This window comes from Pogoniulus pusillus, chromosome 5 (assembly GCF_015220805.1).
Source record: "Pogoniulus pusillus isolate bPogPus1 chromosome 5, bPogPus1.pri, whole genome shotgun sequence".
NCBI lineage: Eukaryota > Metazoa > Chordata > Aves > Piciformes > Lybiidae > Pogoniulus > Pogoniulus pusillus.
Window position 1 is genome coordinate 37,711,906 of NC_087268.1, and position 22,774 is coordinate 37,734,679.

The 22,774-nt window shown below is 42.8% G+C and overlaps 1 protein-coding gene across 7 annotated transcripts in view; it reads left to right on the forward strand.

Moving 5' to 3' along the window:
- The window catches only part of FGF14 (fibroblast growth factor 14), a 496,088-nt gene that overhangs the window by 194,391 nt on the left and 278,923 nt on the right, over positions 1-22,774 (forward strand). Inside the window, exon 1 of one of the 7 annotated variants that reach the window (XM_064143814.1) lies at positions 14,388-14,407. The exons of the other annotated variants lie outside the window; for them this stretch is intronic. The gene's annotated coding sequence lies outside the window, so the exon portion shown is untranslated. Of the gene's footprint in view, positions 1-14,387; positions 14,408-22,774 lie in introns of those variants that run through there. 7 annotated transcript variants of the gene reach the window in all.

The following is a 22,774-nucleotide window of genomic DNA, read 5'->3' on the forward strand; positions in this document are numbered from 1 at the left end:
ATAGATTCAAAAGGCAAAAACAATAGGTGCAGCCTGGCATGAAGGCTGCTTGGTGGCTGGTTTCTTGGCAAAGTCCTATGTGCTTGGGCAAGGGTCTTGCTACCTCAGGAACAGCCTGGGAAATGCACTGTTTGTGTGGGAAGAGCCTCATGGAAGTTTGTCGAGATCTCTGATTAGACAACTGGGCAGCCATCAGTCCTGGCACACATGATGTCCTCAACATGCTGTGCCAATAAGGGCTCGAGTGTCTTCACAATATAATAAGCAGCTCTAGGTTGAGATGAGCATCAGCAAAGTTGACCATGAGTGCAGATACAGTACTCACACAGCAGTGTTCAGCAGCCTTTGTTTCTAGTGAGAGATGTGCAAACTGTGAAGAGCAGCACACAGGGCTACAGTAGAACTTTTAAGCTAAAAGCAGTGTTTGAAGGAAAGCTGAAGGATTGAATATCCACATTTCCATTGACTTCTTCATTGCCACCTGCATTCCAGTCCCTGAATAAATATATGCACAAAGCTACTGATATTGAGAGTTTTCTATCTGAGCACTGCATGGCTCACAACTTTTCTTTGTTGTAGACTCTGAAAAAAATTATAAAAATAGGAGACAGTTATAGAACCATAGAATCAACCAGGTTGGAAGAGACCTCCAAGGTCATCCAGTCCAACCTAGCACCCAGCCCTAGCCAGTCAACTAGACCATGGCACTAAGTGCCTCATGCAGGCTTTGCTTGAACACCTCCAGGGACGGTGCTTCCACCACCTCCCTGGGCAGCCCATTCCAATGCCAATCACTCTCTCTGGGAAGAACTTCCTCCTAACATCCAGCCTAGACTTTCCCTGGCACAACTTGAGACTGTGTCCCCTTGTTCTGTTGCTGGTTGCCTGGGAGAAGAGACCAACCCCCACCTGGTAGTTGTAGATAGCAATGAGGTCAGCCCTGAGCCTCCTCTTCTCCAGGTTGCACACCCCCAGCTCCCTCAGCCTCTCCTCATAGGGTTTGTGTTCCAGGCTCCTCACCAGCTTCATTGCCCTTCTCTGGACACATTCCAGCACCTCAACATCTCTCTTGAATTGAGGGCCCCAGAACTGTGTATTAGAGGGGAGACAAGGATTTTGCCTCGATTTTTCTTTTCTTAAAATTAATTTTTAACATTATTTTTTGCTTTTCTGAGAGGTGTATCTTGTTCCTGTACATTCTTTTGCTCTTCTCACACAGATATCCTAAACCTGGATTCCACTTCATCAGCTTTATGAGGGCTGGTGTTATTTGTAAAACCAGAATCCAAACTCAGCTTTCGTGGCCCTTGTAGTCTCTTTTGGGCTTCTCGATGTTACCTGTAACCGTGGGGTGCTAAGCACATCAGCCACACTGGTTGTCTCAGAGAACCCAGTATCTTACTGGTTCTGCTTTTGATTTCTGTGTTTTGATAGCTTTGTTTAGAATAGTCTGCTGTGGTTTTTATAGATGTAAATCTACTTAATGCTTTTGTATTTTCTCTGTGGAACCTGATTCCTGGTTTAGAGACAGTAGCAATCTCACAGGGCAATCCAGTCTTGAAGCAAAAGCCAGCTTTTATTGCTGACATCTCTTCAATGTTACAGAAGGCAAGTAGAGTACACTGCTTGAGAAAGTGCAAATGAAGGCATTTTGTCATTTAGGAAGCACAGAAACCAATGAGTCACTTCTTTCAAATAGAGGCTTTCCCCAAAGGAAACTTCTAGGACAGCTAACTGGTGTTTGCTGTTTTGTACACCTCATTTAAAGTAATCCTCACCTTGATTTTGAAAAGGTCAAGGGGAAGAGGAGCAAATGAAGCAAAGTTTTGGTTTTGATTCTTTTGTTTTCCTTGTATCATAGAATGGTCTTTGTTGGCAGGGACCTCTGAAGGTCATCATGTCCAAACCCCTCTGCAGTTAGCAGGGGCATCCTCAACTAGATCAGGTTGCCCAGAGCCCTGTTGAGCCTCACCTTGAATAGCTCCAGGGAGGGGTCACAACTACCACCTTGGCAAACTGTTCTAGTGTTCCACTACCCTCATAGTAAAGACTCTGCTGCTTACATCCAATCTAAATCTGATCTTATCTAGTTTGAAGCTATTGCCCCTCAGCCTATCACTACAGGCTTTTGTAAGCAGTCTCTTTTTGAAACACCCCTTCAGGTACTGGAAGGCCACTGTTTGGTCTCCCCAGAGCCTCCTCTTTTCCAGACTGAACACTCCCAGCTTTCTCAGCCTGTCCTCATAGCAGAGATGCTGCAACCCCCTGATCATTTTTGTGGCCCTTCTCTGGACTTGCTTCATCAGGTCCATGTCCTTCCTATATTGAGGGCTCCAGACCTGGATGAAATACTCCAGGTGAGGTCTCACCAGAGCAAAGAAGAAGAATCAACTTTCTGGATCTGCTTGTAACACATTTTTTGATGCAGCCCAGAATATGACTTACCTTCTGGGCTACAAGCACACACTGTCTGCTCATGTCCAGCTTCCTGTCCATCAGCACCCCCAAGTCTTTTTCTGCAGGGTTGCTTTCTATCACCTCATCCCCCAGTCTGTATTGATAGTGAGGATTGTTCTGCCCCACGTGCAGAACCCTGCACTTGCTCTTGTTGAACCTCATGAGGTTCACCTGGGCCAATGTCTCCAGCTTGTCCAGGTCCTTTTGGATGACATCTCATCCCTCTGGCATATGAACAGCACCACTCAGCTAGGTCTCATCTTCAAACTTGCTGATGGTGCATTTGATCCTACCATCTATGTCATTGATAAAAGTATTTAACAGCACAGGTCCCAGTATGGACCCCAGAGGGGCACCACTTGTCACTGCTTTCCATCTTTTTTTTTTGATTGCCCATAGTGATGCTATTCAAAATGCAGAGGCAGTCTTTATCTCTTTGGAAGAGAGTACTGCAAACCCCCTGTCTTCAAATGTATCAATAATGTCAGTGGAGAGATCCAGCAAAAGACATTTCTGAGAATGAGGATGAACTTTTGATCTTGTTGAGGGAAGGAATTATAAACTCTTGTTGATAAAGAAATGGAGATAAATGTACATTTGGGAACCTCCAAGCGTTTTAAGGAACTTTAAAAAAAAAGGGATAACTTTGAGCATTATATTTTGGTAGTCAACCCCAGATGATTAGTCAAGAAAAGGGGAGCCATTTTGTAGTATTGTTTTGGAAGAAGATTTTGACTACATCACATGGAAAACAGTCAAGTTGGAGAAGATGGTAGTTACAGGAACATTTAAAGTAAAATTAATTGGATGAGGGATACAAGAACAGGATGGAACTGAGGGAAATGTTTCTAAGAGTTGCTGAGTCGCATACATATGCAAGTAAATAAACCAGCTTGGATTAAAAGAAAGTAATCTATTGTCATAGGTGTTGAAAATTAAAGTGAGTCTAGATGGGTCAGAAAGGCATTGGTATTTGTTATTTCAGCTTTAGGCATTTGATCTTTGTACTTCCCAGAAAAGTCTTGTCCTTTACTGCGTTAATTGCATTTTTAAATTACCTTTAGTAAGAAGAAATCATGTCTAAAATATCAAGGAAGTCTGTTGCTTGCTTTGTTTCTGTGGATAGCATTACCTCTTCTTACTACCCAGCTGGTTTGTTGCATTTTTTTCCTGTCCTACAGTACATATGCACAGGTTTAATTTTCTTTCTCTTATTTCCACTACAAATTAATCTTAGTTTTCCAGTCACTTGATTCCTGATGGAGAATTGTCTTAAACTTATGACTATTTGTATCATTTATCCTTTTCTAAAGCAAAATCAGAAATAAAGAAGCAAAACAATTAGAAATTCTCTTTCAAGATGGAAAAAAGAAACAGTATTAAAAAGTCATATCATATCTATTTGAGACTTACGTAGCTATTAAAAGGTTAAATTCTACATGCATTAGAATCACATAATCACAGAATTAACCAGATTGAAAAAGAACTTCGAGATCCTCAAGTCCAGCCTATCACCTAATACCTTCTAATTAACTAAACCATGGCACTAACTGCCTCATACAGTCTCCTTTTAAACACCTCCAGGGATGGTGACTCCAGCACCTCACCTTCCCGGGCAGCCCATTCCAGTAGTCAGTCACTCTTTCCATGAAGATCTTCTTCCTAACATCCAGCCTAAACCTGCCCTGGCACGGTTTTAGACTGTGTCCCCTTGTTCTGTCACTGGGTGCCTGGGAGAACAGACCAACCCCCACCTGGCTACATCCTCCTTTCAGGTAGTTGTAGAGAGCACTAAGATCTCTCCTTAGCCTCCTCTTCTCCAGGCTGAACAACCCCAGCTCCCTCAGCCACTCCTCATAAGGCTTGTGCAGCCTTATTGTCCTTCTCTGGACATGTTCAAGCACCTCAATATTTTTCTTAAATTGAGGGCCCCAGAACTGGACACAGTACTCAGAATGTGGCCAAACCAGTGCTGAGTACAGGGGCAGAATAACTTCCCTGGTCCTGCAAGCCACACCATTCCTGATACAGGCCAGGATGCCATTGGCTTTCTTGGCCACTTGGGCCGAGGGGTTAGAATGTGCCTGCTGCACAGTACACGTGCACTCTCACAACTGAGTGGGTAATATGTCTATGAATTTCATTTTTAGTATTACAAGCCTCTGAATGTACCTCTAAAATTAATTCTTTTCCTCAATGGTGATCTTGGAGGAACTTGTGTTGTGCCTCCTTCCTTCCTTCCTCTCTTCCTCTCCTTCCTTCCTTCCTTCCTTCCTTCCTTCCTTCCTTCCTTCCTTCCTTCCTTCCTTCCTTCCTTCCTTCCTTCCCTCCTTCCCTCCTTCCCTCCTTCCCTCCTTCCCTCCTTCCCTCCTTCCCTCCTTCCCTCCTTCCCTCCTTCCCTCCTTCCCTCCTTCCCTCCTTCCCTCCTTCCCTCCTTCCCTCCTTCCCTCCTTCCCTCCTTCCCTCCTTCCCTCCTTCCCTCCTTCCCTCCTTCCCTCCTTCCCTCCTTCCCTCCTTCCCTCCTTCCCTCCTTCCCTCCTTCCCTCCTTCCTTCTTTCTCCCTCCCTCCCCTTTTCTCTTCCCTTCCCTTTTTTTCTCTTTTATGTTCCTTTTCTTTTTTTTACCTTTTATTTTCTTTTCATAGAATTATTTTGATTGGAAGACACATTAAAGATTCAACTATTCTTCTCCAGTTCAGTGGTCAGGAGGAAGAGGTAAATATCTTCAAAGAGACTTAACTGTGCCAATAACAAGATGACCATTGTGCCTTTTGGAGAGAAAGCAGTTTGCTCAAGTTTTTCTTATGTGTTTCTCTTTTATAGAGCTGATGGTTATTTCAAAGTATTTTTAAATATATTTTTCCTTCCTTGATAGGGTCAAAGGATTCTTATTTTTCAAAATTAAATAACTTGCTTAAGGCATGACTTTCATTTGAAAAAAAAATCTAAACATTTTAAGAGACATTTGCTAAGATTTTCATTTGTCCTTTGCCTGAAGTCCAGAAGGAGGAATGAAATAACAGTGATGGAAGGCTGATAGCAAATGAACAGGAAGCAAGTGTCTTTCTAGGGGGTGTAAACCAACAAAACAGATTAACTCAGCAGTTTCAGCTGAATGTGATTTGGCTTGCTTTTACTTTTTCCCTTTTTCTTCTCAGTAAAGTGACTTGCAGTCTTACTCAGCAGAATTAATTCTTCCAGCTGTGAGCTTACCCTTAATGTTGATACGGACAACCCAAAACCTAGTAGAAGCAATTAACTGAAAGACAATCTCTTCATTATCGTGGATCTTGCTGAAAATACCTGCACTGTAGCTTTGCTTATAGTGGGTATTGCACCAGTGCAGAGCAGCTCTCTGACTTGAATACTTTTTAAATTTCTAGGGTTCTGAAAAATCTTCCTAGTTCATGTTGTCTAAGACTGAATTATAGCCAGACCTGTGTAAGAACAGCTGCTATGTCTATGGCCTCAGTAGCATTCCAAAAGTGAAAATGATTTTCAGGTTCAAAGACATGTGCCAAGTTTCTGGCTCTAATATTGTAAAGATGGAGATATGCTTCCTCCAGTCATCCATCTACTCCAGCTCTTGAACAGTTCTTCATAAGCTGTTGCAAACCATTTCTGAAGGATGATCCTGTAGCCTGTATAATTCACTGTGAAAGCCTTCTTGCTTTAAGCTGTGTATCTTCATGGTTTTGGATAAGTCTTCTCTCTGCAAAAATCTCCTGAATATGGCCTTTGTGTGGAATTTTTCTTCTTTGCCTGTTTTTTAGTAGATCAGCACCGTCACTGACTGCATTATTCACCTGCATTATTTAACACACACGCAAATCATCTGTAGAAATCATGTGTTAGTGCAAAATGCTACTTCTTGACTTCTTAATAATTTACAGTTTTCACAGCTCTTCTGAAAATTAAAATTCAGAAGCAACAAATGATGCTTTGTGACTGATTAATATCTTGATTTTCTCAGAATGTGCTGCATGAATTGCTCATCACTTTTGTAGGGTAATGTATCATGCTTTTTATAAATATCTCATTATCTTCTCTATGCAAACACATGTATCAGAAATACAACAGTCGAATGCATGCAGGATTTATACTTCCCTAGGGCAAAGTAAAACTTCATATTCATTATAGCATCTCTAGACCCAGTTGGTTGGCATATCAAGCATCATCTGTCATTGTGATGGTTTAGGATTTGCCTGCCCCCCCCAGTCTTATGCAATCACACAGACTAGACTGAGCCAGCTGGCAGTTAAGGAATGAAGCTTTATATTCACAGCTTAGTACAATATACAAATAGGTGTTTACAATATATTACAAATATATACAGCTATATACAGAAATGCACATGTTAAAAGTGATACAGAAACACAACAGCCCTCCCAGAAACCTGAGTCCCCAGGAGGTGCTCCCAACCACCCTTCCACCTTCTTTCCAGCCCTCTACCTTATCCCAGACTTTGCCTTACATGCAAGGTGAGTTTGGAAGATCGGCAAGGGGGGTTAGAAAGCAGAAGGATTAGTTACACAGATCCAAGCAGAAGGAAAACACTCACTTTGAGAGACAGAGACACAGACACTGTCTTATCTACGTTTGTGTCCTTGTTTTTATACATCTCAGCAAGCCTATGAATGAAGTAGACATCACCATTGTTTTCACAGCCTGTAATCTAATTTTTCTCACTCAAATATTCCAATTAGCCTCAAACCAACACAGGCATACTGAGAGACGGTTCTAGGTTCAGGGCAACAGCAAGTGTATCCTAATCAGACTGTTAGTTTAGTATTCAGCTTGGACATGGACAAATCAGTGTTTTCTCATTTATTTTGAAAATGTCTTCCTTTGCTCCCTTTCACTATGTGAGATAGAAGTTGAAGTAATACATGCACCCCTATACTTGGCCCTGGTGAGGCCACTATGTTCAGTTCCGGATGCCACGGTGTAGGAAAGACATTGAGGTCTTGGAGAGTGTCTAAAGAACCACAACAAGGCTGGTGAGGGCACTGGAAGGTATGTCAAGCAAGTTGTGGCTGAGGGAAGTGGGGTTGTTCAGTCTGCAGATGAAAAGATTAAGGGGCAATCTTACTCTCTCTAAAGCTACCTGAAAGGAGGTTGAAACTAGGAAGGGGTTGGTCTCTTCTCTCATGTAACTAATGATAGGATGAGATGAAATGCGCTTAAATTGCACCTGGGGAGGTTTAGATTGGATATTAGGAGAAATTTCTGTCTCAAAAGGGTAGTGAGGATTGGAACAGGCTGCCTGGGGAAGCTGTGGCTGAGGGAAGTGGGGTTGATTAGTCTGCGGATGAAAAGACTAAGGGGGATCTTACTCTCTCTAAAGCTACCTGAAAGGAGGTTGGAACTAGGAAGGGATTGGTCTCTTCTCTCATGTAACTAATGATAGGATGAGATGAAATAGGCTTAAATTGTGCCTGGGCAGGTTTAGATTGGATATTAGGAGAAATATAGCTGGTGAAAGGCCTGGAACACAAACCCTATGAGGAGAGGCTGAGGGAGCTGGGGTTGTTTAGCCTGGAGAAGAGGAGGCTCAGGGGGGAACCTCATTGCTGTCTACAACTACCTGAAGGGACATTGTAGCCAGGTTGGGGGTGGCCTCTTCTCCCAGGCAACCAGCAATAGAACAAGGGGACACAGTCTCAAGTTGTGCTGGGTTAGGTTTAGGCTGGATGTTAGGAGGAAGTTCTTCCCAGAGAGAGTGATTGGCATTGGAATGGGCTGCCCAGGGAGGTGGTGGAGTCACTGTCCCTGGAGGTGCTCAAGAAAAGCCTGGATGAGGCACTTAGAGCCATGGTCTAGTTGACTGGCTAGGGCTGGGTGCTAGGTTGGAGTGGATGATCTTGGAGGTCTCTTCCAACCTGGTTGATTCTATGATTCTATGAAATTGCTGTCTCAAAAGAGTAAAGAGGATTGTAACAGGCTGCCCAGGGAAGTGGCGGACTTGCCATCACTGGAGGTGTTCAAGAAGTGTGTAGATGCATTGCTTCAGGATATAGTTTAGTGGTCATGATACTTGGCTTACGGTTGGACTCTATGATCCTAAATGTAATTCCAAACTTTATGGTTCTATGAGGAAAAATAATACCTTATTATAGGGCTTTACACAAGCAAGAACCATGCAAATTACTGCAACTTTTTTTGGTTATTTTCACCTTTTTTGATGCTACTAATTTTCATCCCATACTTTCAGCAAATGTATTTAAAAAGAAAATCAAAGATGTAGCAACCATGTGTGTTAATCATGGATCAGATATCGACCTGCAGCCTGTGGAGGACTCCACATGGGGGCAGGTGGATGTACCCTGGAAGAAATTGCAGTGCAAGCAGCCCCTGATAGATCAGATTTTCTGGCAGGCCATTTCAGGAAGAAGAAAAGGGACAAATATTCCCCTGGAAAATGCATCATCTCTGACTTTCCTTTCGTCCATACAAGCAGGCATCTGGGCACAAAAGGTGAGCAACATAATTATCTTGAAAGCACTGTTCCGAAAAGACTGCATAAACATTGAGAATTAGGATCTTTCAAGATATTGAGAACAAGAACAAAGTAGAACACAAAATAAAATTATCCCCTTGCTAGGTCATTTCTAGTAAATGTTCCTCAAAGATCAAGGCATTTAGGTAAATCTGCACTAATGAAAGAAGCGAACAGTTTAGAGTCAGGCACTATGATACATGGAAGTACAGACATTAAAATTGCCCCAGGGACTGTGAGAAGCCTGCTTTCTGGAAAGCCTTCTGTTTTTTAAAATAGATTTGTGTGTGTGTGTGTGGTTTTGAACTGGAAAAAAATATGTCTTGGAAAAAGAATTAATCTAAACCAAAAATTATCCTTTTTGTTTTAAACCTGTTATATCCAATATGTCATTGAATTAATTATTTAGAATTGTTTTCTAAAGGAGTGTGCTGTGCGGGAAGTTGGGCAACTGAAATCCTTACACTGTGGCCTAAACTATTCTTTCCAGTTTTGACAAATAGATGAGTCATCCTGTTGATTAAGATAAAACAGTAACTGTGTTATTTAAAATATGAGTCCTTGCATCAAATTAACAAATTTCCCTTATCTAGCATCACAGAATAATTTAAGTTGAAAATCACCATTAAGATCAATTCAAGAGAGATGCTGAGATACTGGAACGTGTCCAGAGAAGGGCAACAAAGTTGGTGAGGGGCCTGGAATGCAGCCCTATGAGGAGAGGCTGAATGAGCTGGGATTGTTTAACCTGGAGAAGAGGAGGCTCAGGGGGGGACCTCATTGCTGTCTACAACTACCTGAAGGGAGGCTGTAGCCAGGTGGGGATTGGTCTCTTCTGCCAGGCAACCAGCAATAGAACAAGGGGACACAGTCTCAAGTTGTGCCAGAGGAGGTCTAGCCTGGATATTAGGAGGAAGTTTTTGCCAGAGAAAGTGATTTGTCATTGGAATGGGCTGCCCAGGGAGGAGGTGGAGTTGCTGTGCCTGGAGGTGTTCAAGAGAAGAGTGGATGGTGCAATTAATGCCATGGTCTAGTTGACTGGCTAGGGCTGGGTGCTAGGTTGGACTGGCTGATCTTGGAGATCTCTTCCAACCTGTTTGATTCTATGATTCTCTGATCAACAAAAGACCTTTAAGATCATTAACCTAGCACTTTCATGTCCACCATGAATGTTCCCAAGCACAACGTTTACAAGTCTTGTAAGTGCTTCCAGGGATGGTGACGTCCCTGCCTCCCTGAGCAGCCTGTCCAGTGCTTGACAACCCTTTGGGTGAATTTTTTTTTGCTAGTGCCCAATCTAAACCTCCTCTGGTGCAGTCTGAAGTTCTTTCCTCTTGTTTTCTCACTTATTACCTGGAAAATGAGTCTGATACTCATCTTGCTGCAACCTCCTTTCAGGTAGTTAATTTGTAGAGAGTGGTAAGTTCTGCCCTGAACTTCCTTTTCTCCATACTAAACCAGCCCTGTTCCCTGTGCTGCTCCTTATGGGACTTGCATGCTAGATGCTTCTCCATCTTCACTGCTCCTCTTTGGACACCAATCTAGTTGTGATCTGAACAGTTTTGAAAAACTCAACTTCCATTTACCATTTTCAACTTTTTTTGGATTGCTTTTAGGGAGAGGTTACTCACCACTGTTGGTAACTACTGATTTCATCCCTAATTTCTCCTAGAACTGCTTACTGAATAGTAGAGGGGTTTTACACTTCATTACCACTCACTTTTAAGTAACCGTAAAGTGCAATCCTTTATTAAGTGCCCCCAGAATAAGGATTTCAACATGGAACTCTGTTTATCTTCTTTTACATAAATAATTTTATTCTTTGCAATCTTATTGTTTTTCACATTTCTTTTCTACATTTTGATCATCAGTTGTCTTTACAGACAGCCAAGCTTCTTGCTACTGATATATTTGAAGAAAGACTTGGTGTTTAATTTTAACTCCTTTTACCATTTTCTCTTCAAATCTCTTTTGGACCCTCCTAGTCATGTTTTCACAATCATGGTTCACAGTCATTTCCTTGTCCTTAGTCTTGGCAGCTTCTATCATCTGAACGATGTCTTCTTGTTTGTAATGACCTCCCTTCCCTGCTGTTCAGTCCTCACAACTGCTCCACTGTTCTCTAAAGATACTGTTAAAAAAACCCCCAAGTCTGTGGTCTTCATTCAACAATGCTGCTTCTTCAGTAATCTCCATACTGCCTGGAAGGTTTTAATTCTCTTAGCTGCTCCTTTTAAACAAGTTTCTTCATCTTCGTGTGGCTCTAACTCTTGACATGGAGCAAAACTGCTGCGCAGCTTGTTTGCCTTTTGTCGCTCCTGTAGGGATACAAGGTTTATCTGGACTCACATGTGCAGTTTTGAGACAAGCCTTGTGGGATAGTCAGGACAAGGTTAAAGGAGATGTCCCACTTTCTAGATTGCCTTCACAATTGCTTCAAGATGTACTTATACCCTTGTGAAAATGTGATCACTGTGGATCTTTATGAGGATAATGGAAGACTCCTTACTATTCTCATGTTTCCTGCCCTTTCTGCCTCCAGTCTCTCATGGCATAACAGTCAGTGCTACTACCTTATCTGTGAGGTTGGTAATGTCTTATATTCTTCCTATTTAGGCCTTAAATTTTGGTCCCTAAGGACACTAAGGCACTTAGGTAGGTAGTTTGTCAGTTTTGATTCTTATCAATTCAGGCTTCTTTCATCCAGTTTCTTTTGAGAGAATGAGAGAAGACATGAGAAAATGATGCAGAAAGGGAGCAGCAAGAGAGTTCAGGAAAGTGATTTTTTTTTTCTCCAGAGATTCACCCAGATTTTCTCCATAATCTCTATGGTCAAAGGACTGAGATGGGCTTTTGTAAAGAAGAATTAATCCTGTCTTTCTAGCCAGTTTATTCTGCTAGATTGACTGCTTCTAAATTACTTTTCTAGTTATGAAACACATATTCAAGGTGTTGTTGATGAAGAGTTTAAGTGTTTAAAGTGTATCTTCAGTGATTGGTATACCTTTCTTTCTGCTGCTTCTATCAGTCCAATTAAATCTTTTAAATGCTGAGGATAGAGATCCTTAGCTGGTAGGGCTCACAAAGGGAGAGCAACAAAATTAGAATACATTGGTTTTTATTCTTGGTCCAAGGGCCTATTTTTACATTAAATAGTTAATGGATAATGAAAATCATTGGAATAAAGATGTGTTAATAAAGTAACTTTGCTCTTCAGTCTTGGGCTGGTTCTGTTTAAGCACGGAAGCAGAGTTCCATGTGCCTGAAGGATTTTGAGGGTTGAAAATTTTACTTTTCTGAGGGAGAAAGGAGTAATTTTTAATTTTTCTTTTTAATGATTTTTTTTTAACATAGGTGGACACACAGGGGAAAAATAGAAAAGGATAGGCATTGTGTTTTTATGCCTGATGCATATAAAACAACCTAACCACTCTTAAGTAGCTCACAAGAGATACATTATTAATTTAAGGTGTACATATCATTTATGTTGGTTCAGCACTAGAAATAAGTGGGTTTGTGTAACATATAAAGCTTAATAACTAAATTGTTATTCTGAGGAGAGGCTGAGGGAGCTGGGGTTGTTTAATCTGGAGAAGAGGAGGCTCAGGGGGGACCTCGTTGCTGTCTGCAACTACCTGAAGGGACATTGTAGCCAGGTGGGGGTTGGCCTCTTCTGCCAGGCAACCAGCAACAGAACAAGGGGACACAGTCTCAAGTTGTGCCGGGGGAAGTATAGGCTGGATGTTAGGAGGAAGTTCTTCCCAGAGAGAGTGATTGGCATTGTAATGGGCTGCCCAGGGAGGTGGTGGAGGCACCATCCTTGGAGGTGTTCAGGAAAAGCCTGGATGAGGCACTTAGTGCCATGATCTAGTTGACTGGCTAGGGCTGGGTTCTAGGTTGGACTGGATGCTCTTGGAGGTCTCTTCCAACCTGGTTGATTCTATGATTCTATGAGACATAAAGCTTGAAGTGTCATTCTAGTTGTAAAAGTATAGGCATTAAACCATCTGTGGTCTAAAGATGAGGAAAACTATGACAGCCCATGACAGCTGGTTTCAGCAGTCACTGTGACTTACTAACTACGAAGTCAACTCCTCTATGCATTGAAAGATAAAAATATGAATTCTTTTTGGTTGCCCCAAATAATGAACATGTTTACAAGTTTTGGTCAATTTCAAATTGAGTAGCTATTTGATGGAATTTCAGTATTACTGCCTGAATTCTTTTACGCTAGGCTGGAAGCAGCTCCTTGTGTACTTCCTAAGCACAGTGTGTGCTGTTTTGTTCTGGATCTTATTTTATTACCATATTCAGAGGAAGTATTTAATTAGTGACAATTTTCAGATTTGAAGTCAGTTTCCAGTGTGTATGACCCTGTGGACTGCAGATTGTAAACAACATCATAGTGATTTTAATGGTTACCCTTTTTTAATTTAAAAAAATTAGAAACTTTTACAGTACTTTACAGTGGAAGGTTAATATTTTTGCTGTGTATGTTGCTGTTCAGCAATGTAGTGAAGATGCTTAAACTGACAACTTCCACTACAACCAGAACTATTTAACAAGGCCGAGTGCAGGGTTCTGCACTTTGGCCACAACAACCCCAAGCAGTGCTATAGGCTGGGGACTGAGTGGCTGGAGAGCAGTCAGGAGGAAAGGGACCTGGGGGTACTGATAGATAGTAAGCTGAAGATGAGCCAGCAGTGTGCCCAGGTGGCCAAGAGAGCCAATGGCATCCTGGCCTGCATCAGGAACAGTGTGGCCAGTAGGACAAGGGAGGTTATTCTTCCCCTGTACTCAGCACTGGTCAGGCCACACCTTGAGTCCTGTGTCCAGTTCTGGGCCCCTCAATTCAAGAAGGATGTTGAGGTGCTGGAACATGTCCAGAGAAGGGCAACGAAGCTGGTGAGGGGCCTGGAGCACAAAACCTATGAGGAGAGGTTGAGGGAGCTGGGCCTGTTTAGCCTGGAGAAGAGGAGGCTCAGGGGTGATCTTATTACTGTCTACAACTACCTGAAGGGGCATTGTAGCCAGGTGGGGGGTGGCCTCTTCTCCCAGGTAACCAGCAATAGAACAAGGGGACACAGTCTCAAGTTGTGCCAGGGTAGGTACAGGCTGGATATTAGGAAGAAGTTCTTCCCAGAGACAGTGATTTCCCATTGGAATGGGCTGCCCAGGGAGGTGGTGGAGGCACCGTCCCTGGGGGTCTTCAAGAAAAGCCTGGATGAGGCACTTAGTGCCATGGTCTAGTTGACTGGCTAGGGCTGGGTGCTAGGTTGGACTGGATGATCTTGGAGGTCTCTTCCAACCTGGTTGATTCTATGATTCTATGATTCTATTCCTTATCTGCAGTCTCATATATCTAAGCATTTGCATTCTTTTGTTCCGTTTCATATCATGTAGATCTTCATGCTGTAGTGTCTGAGTAGCTCTCTGAAGTGCAGCAAGTAATGTGAGTAGCATCCATCATATCTATTCTTTCATCTCTTCCCTATGGGAAAAATTCAGACTAGTGGAGATGCTTTGAATTTATAAATTAAGTCAAAGCTGAAAATAACTTTTGGACATAGATGCCCTTTGCTTATTCAGGAAATATATTCCAAACACTTAGCCCTGGAGAAAATGGTTTTTCTAGTGAAGACAAGCTTCACCCTCACTGTAGAAAATTTCAGTGTGTCAGAGAAACGGTGCTGCTGGCAACATAGCTAATGTTGACCTTTCAGTTAACCTTGGTTGAAAGAATGACATAGTTGAAGATAATAACTGAAACCTTGGGGAAAAATAAATGCTGTACAGAGAGCCAGTGCAGGAAGCAGAGGAAAGACTTAATACCCAAATAGTAGACAACGTTGCTGGAAGGAGATGCTACTGCATTTTTAACTTCTTAGTGTTCTCCAAGTGCTGAAGGCTACAAAACTAAATACACTGTGTTACCTTGCTGAACTCTGAATATGAGACAGTATGATCACTGCCCTTTGGCATGAAATGGAAGACTTCATGTCAGTGAAGGAAACCAATCTGACTGACAGACTGATGTCACTGGTTGTGGGTGCCTCTAGCAAAAAAAAAGTGTTTCAGACTGACTTTTAGGTCTAACCTGATAAAATACCAGCTCTAGTGCCATGCTCTGGCTAAACAGAAATACTAACCAGCTAAAAAATAAGACCTAGCATATTCCAGCTAAAGGGATTGGCTTTTCTGGTATAGGCAGGTCACAGCAGCCCAGCCATTACTGCTGACATAAGGGTTAGACTGGCACCTTCCCACATCCTCCAGCTGATCTAAATAAATACCCTCCAAATATCCATGAAGTCCACATGCCAACTTTTGTTCCTAAGTTATATATTTATTATTTTTAACTCTGCAGGAGTTTCTTTTTTCTAATCATGTCTGAAATTTGGCCCTTAATAGCGACTGTGTCTTCAGTCTTTGTAATGTAGGGCAAGAGAAGAAATTAAATGATGACATTGTACTGCTTACTGTGGCATCCCCTGGGAGTTTGTGTGGTCCCTACTGGTTGCCTTGAATCATTAATCAAAGGATAACTGCACTGCACAGCACACAATATATTCTCAGCAGGCACATGCATTGATGATGCTGCACTGAGGAAAAAAAGACTTAATTGCATTGACTGAACAGTTTTTTTCACAGTTTAGAGTGTTTATCAAAATTGTGCTTGTAGCATCTAAAAATACTGTAATTAATGCAGCTTTTGGCCTTTTCATACACTGTTTTCTTTTTAGTTTCTTCTGTTAAAGAAGACAGCTGTTTGCTAGGAAAACAAATTCATCTTTTTTTTTTCCTTCTCCCTCTCTCGCCTCCTGTTTTGTATTTGAGTGCATCAGTAGGAGGCTCACAGTTTGTTGTAAATGTTCATTCACAGTTTCTGCAGATTCTTACATTCATATTCACAAAGGCAGAATATTTCAAGATGCCCTTCGTATCAAGTTACTGTTACTTCACATCAGACATGCCAAATACAAAATACATATTTCAGGGACTTTGCTTCCCAAGGCAAAACAATGATCCTTAGAGAAACAAAACACATTGTCCTCAAGAAGAGTGTGACAACTTGGGTTGGCCATTTCTTTATTCTTCATTATTTTCCTTGCTGATCTAAATGTGCATTGTGGGTATTAACATGCAGAAAGTATTTCAGAATAAAGAAAGCAGAAATTTGATCAGAAAAAGCATCTGCAAGACAAGATGAGGGAGATACTGATTAGTTGGCTTTGTGATGTCATAGAATCATAGAATCAAACAGATGGGAAGAGACCTCCAAGGTGATCCAGTCCAACCTAGCACCCAGCCCCAGCCAGTCAACTAGACCATGGCACTAAGTGCCTCATCCAGGCTTTTCTTGAACACCTCCAGGGACAGTGACTCCATCACCTCCCTGGGCAGCCCATTCCAATGGCAAATCACTCTGTGAAGATCTTGGGCCTCGTGTCCTGGGCAGGCTGGAATGCCTTTCCTCTATTAAGCATTCAGGCTGCTAGAGCAGGAAAGGACACAAGTGTGCCATGTGGTAACGGGGACACCACTACAGGCTGTTGCTCCTGCGCTGGGCAGCCTGTGTACGTTGGGGACCTTCAAGGGACCTTCAAGTCTATCAGAAACCAAACCTGCTTAGTTGTGAGGACATTGAGCATAAAGAATGATCTTATGCACACTGTGCAGAGAGTGACAGGAACAAACAGAATTTGTAATAGAAAGAAATCTAATGTAGGTTAAAAAGGATACTGGACGGGGGAAAGCATATCTGTCTGAGCATCAAGAAAAAGGAGACTTAACATCTGTTTTCTTCACACCTTTACAGAAAAATGGTATTATCATGACTCACTTTTCTCATCCATCTGCTACCATTAACTACTCTAAAGTGCTTTCTTCCTTCAGATTTCCACATTGGGGTTTAAAATGTTGCAATTCCTGCACATTGCCTTGTAAATCTTGTATTGCAGTGAAGAGGACTGTGTATGTACTGGAGCTTAGCAAGGCTGCAATTTCATGGAAATTACTATTATTACCTTATAGACTGCAAGGGTAAAGCTCAAGTGGTGCAGTATGTGAAATCCTGAGGTTAAACAATGGATTTTCCCATAGTGTTATGCTGGACTTTATACTTCTGCTGCTGATGTAGGACTTGGAGCTGTATTAAGACAGGATCCTTTGAAAGCCTTTGTTATTGTCTGGCATAAAAGCCTGCACAGTGTGTACACATGCAGTGTGAAGGCTCAAGATCGCAGAGAAGGTGGAAGTATCTTGATTTTACCAAATGCTTTCTCCTTTGTTGCCCTTCTCTGGACATGTTCTGGTATCTCAACATCACTCTTGAATTGAGGAGCCCAGAACTGGACACAGGACTCAAGGTGTGGCCTGACCACTGTTGAGTACAGGGGAAGAATAACCTCCCTTGTCCTACTGGCCACACTGCTCCTGATGCAGGCCAGGATGCTATTGGCTCTCTTGACCACCTGGGCACACTGCTGGCTCATCTTCAGCTACTCCCTACCAGTATCCCCAGGTTCTTTTCTGCCTGGCTGCTCTCCAGCCACTCTGTTCCCACCCTGTAGCACTGCTTATGGTTGTTGTGGCCAAAGTGCAGAACCCTGCTCTTGGCCTTGTTCTCTCAGGTGGCCAGCACCAGAACAAGAGGACACAGCCTCAGGCTGCGCCAGGGGAAATTTCGGCTCGAGGTGAGGAGAAAGTTCTTCACTGAGAGAGTCATTGGACACTGGAATGGGCTGCCCGGGGAGGTGGTGGAGTCACCGTCCCTGGGGCAGTTCAAGGCAAGGTTGGATGTGGCACTTGGTGCCATGGTCTAGCCTTGAGCCCTGTGGTAAAGGGTTGGACTTGATGATCTGTGAGGTCTCTTCCAACCTTGGTGATACTGTGATACTGTGAAATCTCATCCCATTGGCCTCTGCCCACCCATCCAGCCTGTCTAGGTCCTTCTGCAGGGCTCTCCTACCTTCCAACAGATCAACACCTGCTCCTAGCTTGGTGTCATCTGCAAACTTACTGATGCTGGACTCAATCCCCTCATCCAGATCATCAATAAAGATATTGAACAGGACTGGGCCCAGCACTGATCCTTGGGGAACACCACTAGTGACAGCTGCCAACTGGATGTGGCACCATTCACCACCACTCTTTGGGTCCAGCCTTCCAGCTAGTTCTTGTCCCATATCAGAGCAAATCTGTCCAAGCCATGAGCTGCCAGCTTTGCCAGGAGCTTCTTGTGGCAGACAGTGTCAAAGGCTTTGCTGAAGCCCAGGCACACTACATCCACAGCCTGCCCCACATTCACCAGGTGGGTAACCTGATCATAAAAGGAGATCAGGTTGGTGAGACAGGACCTACCCTTCCTAAAACCTTCCTAAACTCTAAACATGAAAATTTCTCAATGGTAATCTTCAAGAAAGTGCATTGGACATATTATTTAGGCAAATGGATGCTATAACATTCCACAATAATTCATAAAAATAAGGGGAAAAAAGATCATAGAATCAACCAGGTTGGAAGAGACCTCCAAGATCATCCACTCCAACCTATCACCCAGCCCTATCCAGTCAACTAGACCATGGCACTGAGTGCCTCATCCAGTCTTTTCTTGAGCACCTCCAGGGACGGTGCCTCCACCACCTCCCTGGGCAGCCCATTCCAATGGGAAATCACTCTCTCTGTGAAGAACTTCTTCCTAACACCCAGCCTATACCTACCCAGTACAAACTCTCATCTTGGACGTGCTGCCTTACAGATTACAATAATCTTAATGCATGCAGATTTTGAGTCTTAAAAACACAGAGGAAGCAAGGTGTCCCTAGAATTGATCATGCAGCTTGTGTTGATACCTTTCTTTCTTAACCAAGACAGCACTAACTTATAGTGCTTATGCCACTGATACTGACATTACATCAGTATTTTCATTTAAAAGAGGTGAAAAAACATGGATCAAATGTTCTGTACCTGATCACAGATTATCTGATGAAATTGACAGTGGCCTTTGCATTGCAAGATTGTTTTTCTTTGCATAATGTGGAGAACAATGAACACATCTTATGAATTATCCTTTGATTCTGTTTTGGAAAATTATGGAGAGAAAACTATTTCATAACTAAGAACTGTTTTCTGATTTCACAAAACATGGCACTGTGAGGTGTTGAATGAATAGGAAACCCCTCTCATTTTTTCTCAAGCTGTTGTTTTGATTTATAGAATCAGTCAGGATTGGAAGGGACAACAAAGATCATCTAGTTCCAACGCCTGTGCCATGGGCAGGGACACCTGATCTAGGGATCAGGCTGGCCACAGCCTCATCCAGCCTGGCCTTAAACACCTTCAGCCATGGGGCCTCAACCACCTCCCTGGGCAACCCATTCCAGGCTCTCTCCACTCTCATGCTCAACAACTTCCTCCTCATGTGCAGCCTGAACCTACCCATCTCCAGCTTCACTCCATTCCCCCTAGTCCTGTCACTCCCTGATAGCCTGAAAAAGTCCCTCCTCAGCTTTTTTGTAGGCCCCCTTCAGACACTGGAAGGCCACAAGAAGGTCACCTCAGAGCTTCCTCTTCTCCAGACTGAAGAGCCCCAACTCTTTCAGTCTGTCCTCACAGCAGAGGTGCTCCAGCCCTCTGATCATAACTGTATGTTGTTCCTGCTGTTTTTCCAGCCTTTCAAAGAGGATGTCATTATGAATGAGAATACCAACATTTGAAAGCCCTCTGACCTGCTGATGCTAGGAAGTGCCAAAACGGGCTTGCCTCTGCCCCAGCCATGCTCAGCTTCACGTATTTCTTAGCAGAGACCTGCTTGTCCCTGAACTTAGCAGAGAAAGAAAAAGTTTGGGTCATAGCTCCACAGGAATTGATTCTGGGAGAGCAGAAACCAGGGTAGCTTGCAAGTGTTTCCTGTCACATAGCCATTCAGATAACTGCAGTGCCAATTTCTTTACAAAAGGCCAAACTGTTATGTTTCAGTAGCTGAGTGCTGCACAATACATCTGCTGTTATCAACATTTAGTGATAAAAAGTGATCTGAGGCTGATGTCTGTTATGCTGGGGGGAAAAAAACAAAGAAGATCTGGAAAAAAGGATTTTTTCACAATGTGTGTACTTTGGAAAAAGGAGTTTTAAACAATTTGCTGTGTAAAAGCTTAGTCTGTCCCTGCTCTTTGACACATAAAAAGTAATTTTGGTTGATATTTCAGCGGTCAGTAGATTTCAAATGTTGTTAAGGTTTTTATTTCTCATTTAAGTCATACACTAAACTCCGTTGGCAGTCACAGGAGTTATGTACAGTGCTGAATGCTGTTATCTCTTGTTCCTTACTGGACTATCAGAGCTTTGTATGTGTTTAAATGATATATGAACATCCATACTTGTAAAATATAAAAGTTTTGAACAAACCCAGTGGAAATTAGCTACAACATCTATGGGTTTTTTTTCCTTCACTGATGGATTGATTTGTTGCACATTCAGGTGATGTCTGGCAGACTGCAGGATTATCGTAGAACTCATGTGAAGTCATATTGTTCCCCACCAAGTATAGAAACAAACTCAGATTAGCACTCCTTTCTAGGGAAAAGGGAAATACCCAGGTCCAACAACAAATAAAACAATGCCATCAAACCCCAAACCCAACCAAAACTAAACCCACCAAAACAAACAAAAGGCATACACACACAAACAAAACAAAAAAAAACCCTAAATCAAAAAGACCTCACAAGATACTTCTGGGCACATTGCTAAAACCTGTTTTGTTCTTGTATTTCTGTGTCCATGCATTTTGACAGCTTAACAGCACTAGTTGCTCTTTGGGGAGTGTTTACTGTCCTGAAATCTGCACTCCATATCCTTCCATCAGTCCTTGATGCACTAGCAAATCATATCAGCTGCATTATTTAAATGGTACTCCATAATCCACTTGGCTAATAATAGTGGCTCACAATCCTTCCTCAGCCTCACTTGGACATTCATAAGGTTCTGCTGTTCTGGATGTTTATATAAGTGTATTAATCCTTTCACACTCTGTTATCTTGAGTATCTACGTGTACAAACAGCCCCAAGCTACGCCAGGGGAAATTTAGGCTTGAGGTGAGGAGAAAGTTCTTCACTGAGAGAGTCATTGGACACTGGAATGGGCTGCCCGGGGAGGTGGTGGAGTCGCCGTCCCTGGAGCTGTTCAAGGCAGGATTGGACGTGGCACTTGGTGCCATGGTCTAGCCTTGAGCTCTGTGGTAAAGGGTTGGACTTGATGGTCTATGAGGTCTCTGCCAACCTTGGTGACATTGTGATACTGAGTATTTCAGCTGTTTTGATGGCTTCACTGCCATTCTCTATGGTGTAACCAGGGCTCTCATTGTTTTACATCACAACTTCTTTCCTTGGTCTCCTCCCACCATCACCACCCTCCTAGCAGCAGCTTTTTTCACCCATTCAGCAGCAAGGGTACATTCCCTGGCCTTTCAATCCCCAGAGTGATCCCCACAGCAGTTGTTTTCCTTCTCTTATCCCCTGCTCTTATCTCTACTGTGCTCTCTGAGCTGCCCAACATTCCTCCAGTCCATGCCACTCTCCTCATTAACTCCTCCTATTCCACAAACAATCCACTCTTCCTAAGGCACTCAAAAATGGATATAGGTTTAAGTTTAGAGACTTTTAAAAGCCTCAGATGTCTGGGGGTCAGGATCCCACTGTCCTGCCCATTCTTCTACAATAGGAGCTCTAGTAGTCACTCTTCAAAGACCGTGACCATACTTCCTTGAGGATTTGAAACCTCCTTTGCCACCCTGCTTCGGCATACATGGGTTATGACCTTTTAACCAACCTGGCATTTGAATGTTCTTGTTCACTCTATGTGGCAGTGATACAATTTCTATTTCTGCTCCACTCAGGCTCTCACATTCTCATGAGTTCAGTTGTTGAGTTCCCTGCATTCTCCACCAGCCTTTTACAAGAAGAATTATACCTTTTGCTGCTTGCAGAATCCATCTGCTGCGGAGTGGACGAAAGTCAACGGGATTGATTTTCCATTTCCTTACTAAACAAAATTACAACAGGCAGATAAGTGATGCCATTTCTGGTGTATTAGGCATATCCTTTTTGCCCTATTTGGTTGCTTTTTAAAATCACTTAGATGTGTACCAATATTCACAAAGTCTCAAGGAAGAAACGTCTAAAGGGAATTCAGTCCTCGCCTGGAGCCTGTCAGGGTATGTGCACTCTTCTGTCTGGAGCTCATGATGATGTTAGGGTACTGTTTTATCTTCATGTTGTTCCTTATATTGTGCAGTGTCACAGGAAAGGACTTGCTCTGTAGACTGAGCAAGTGTGGGGCTTTGCACAATTGACTTTGCAGACCGTCCTGCTTGCACACCTGCGTAATGTATCAGTGAAATATTGTTCTGTGAGGTGGCTTCGGTTTTGCAAGATTTTTGCAACCTACTCGTGTTGCAAAGCATTTAGTTCCACTGATCTGCTAAGACCTTGAGCGTCTCTGGCAGTTGCCGTCTGCAGGGAAGGTAATCACTGTCAGCAGCAGCGACTGGGATTTTCTGTGCTGGATATTGCCCCCTTGTAGCAGAAATGAAGTGGAACTGAAGTGGCTTTTTCAGCTCTATCGTGAGAATGACAATTTACTCTTTAGATGCTTTAGGTGATGAACAAGTCTGTCAAGTCACTAAAATGATTAGGGAGTCACACTGATTCTTTCCTTTGCTGAAACAAGCTGGGCATGTGAAGCACAAGTGAAAAGGCTCCAAAGTACAAAGAAAAAGTTGGGTTTACTTTAAGTTTGGCAGTGGTTTTATTCTTTAGT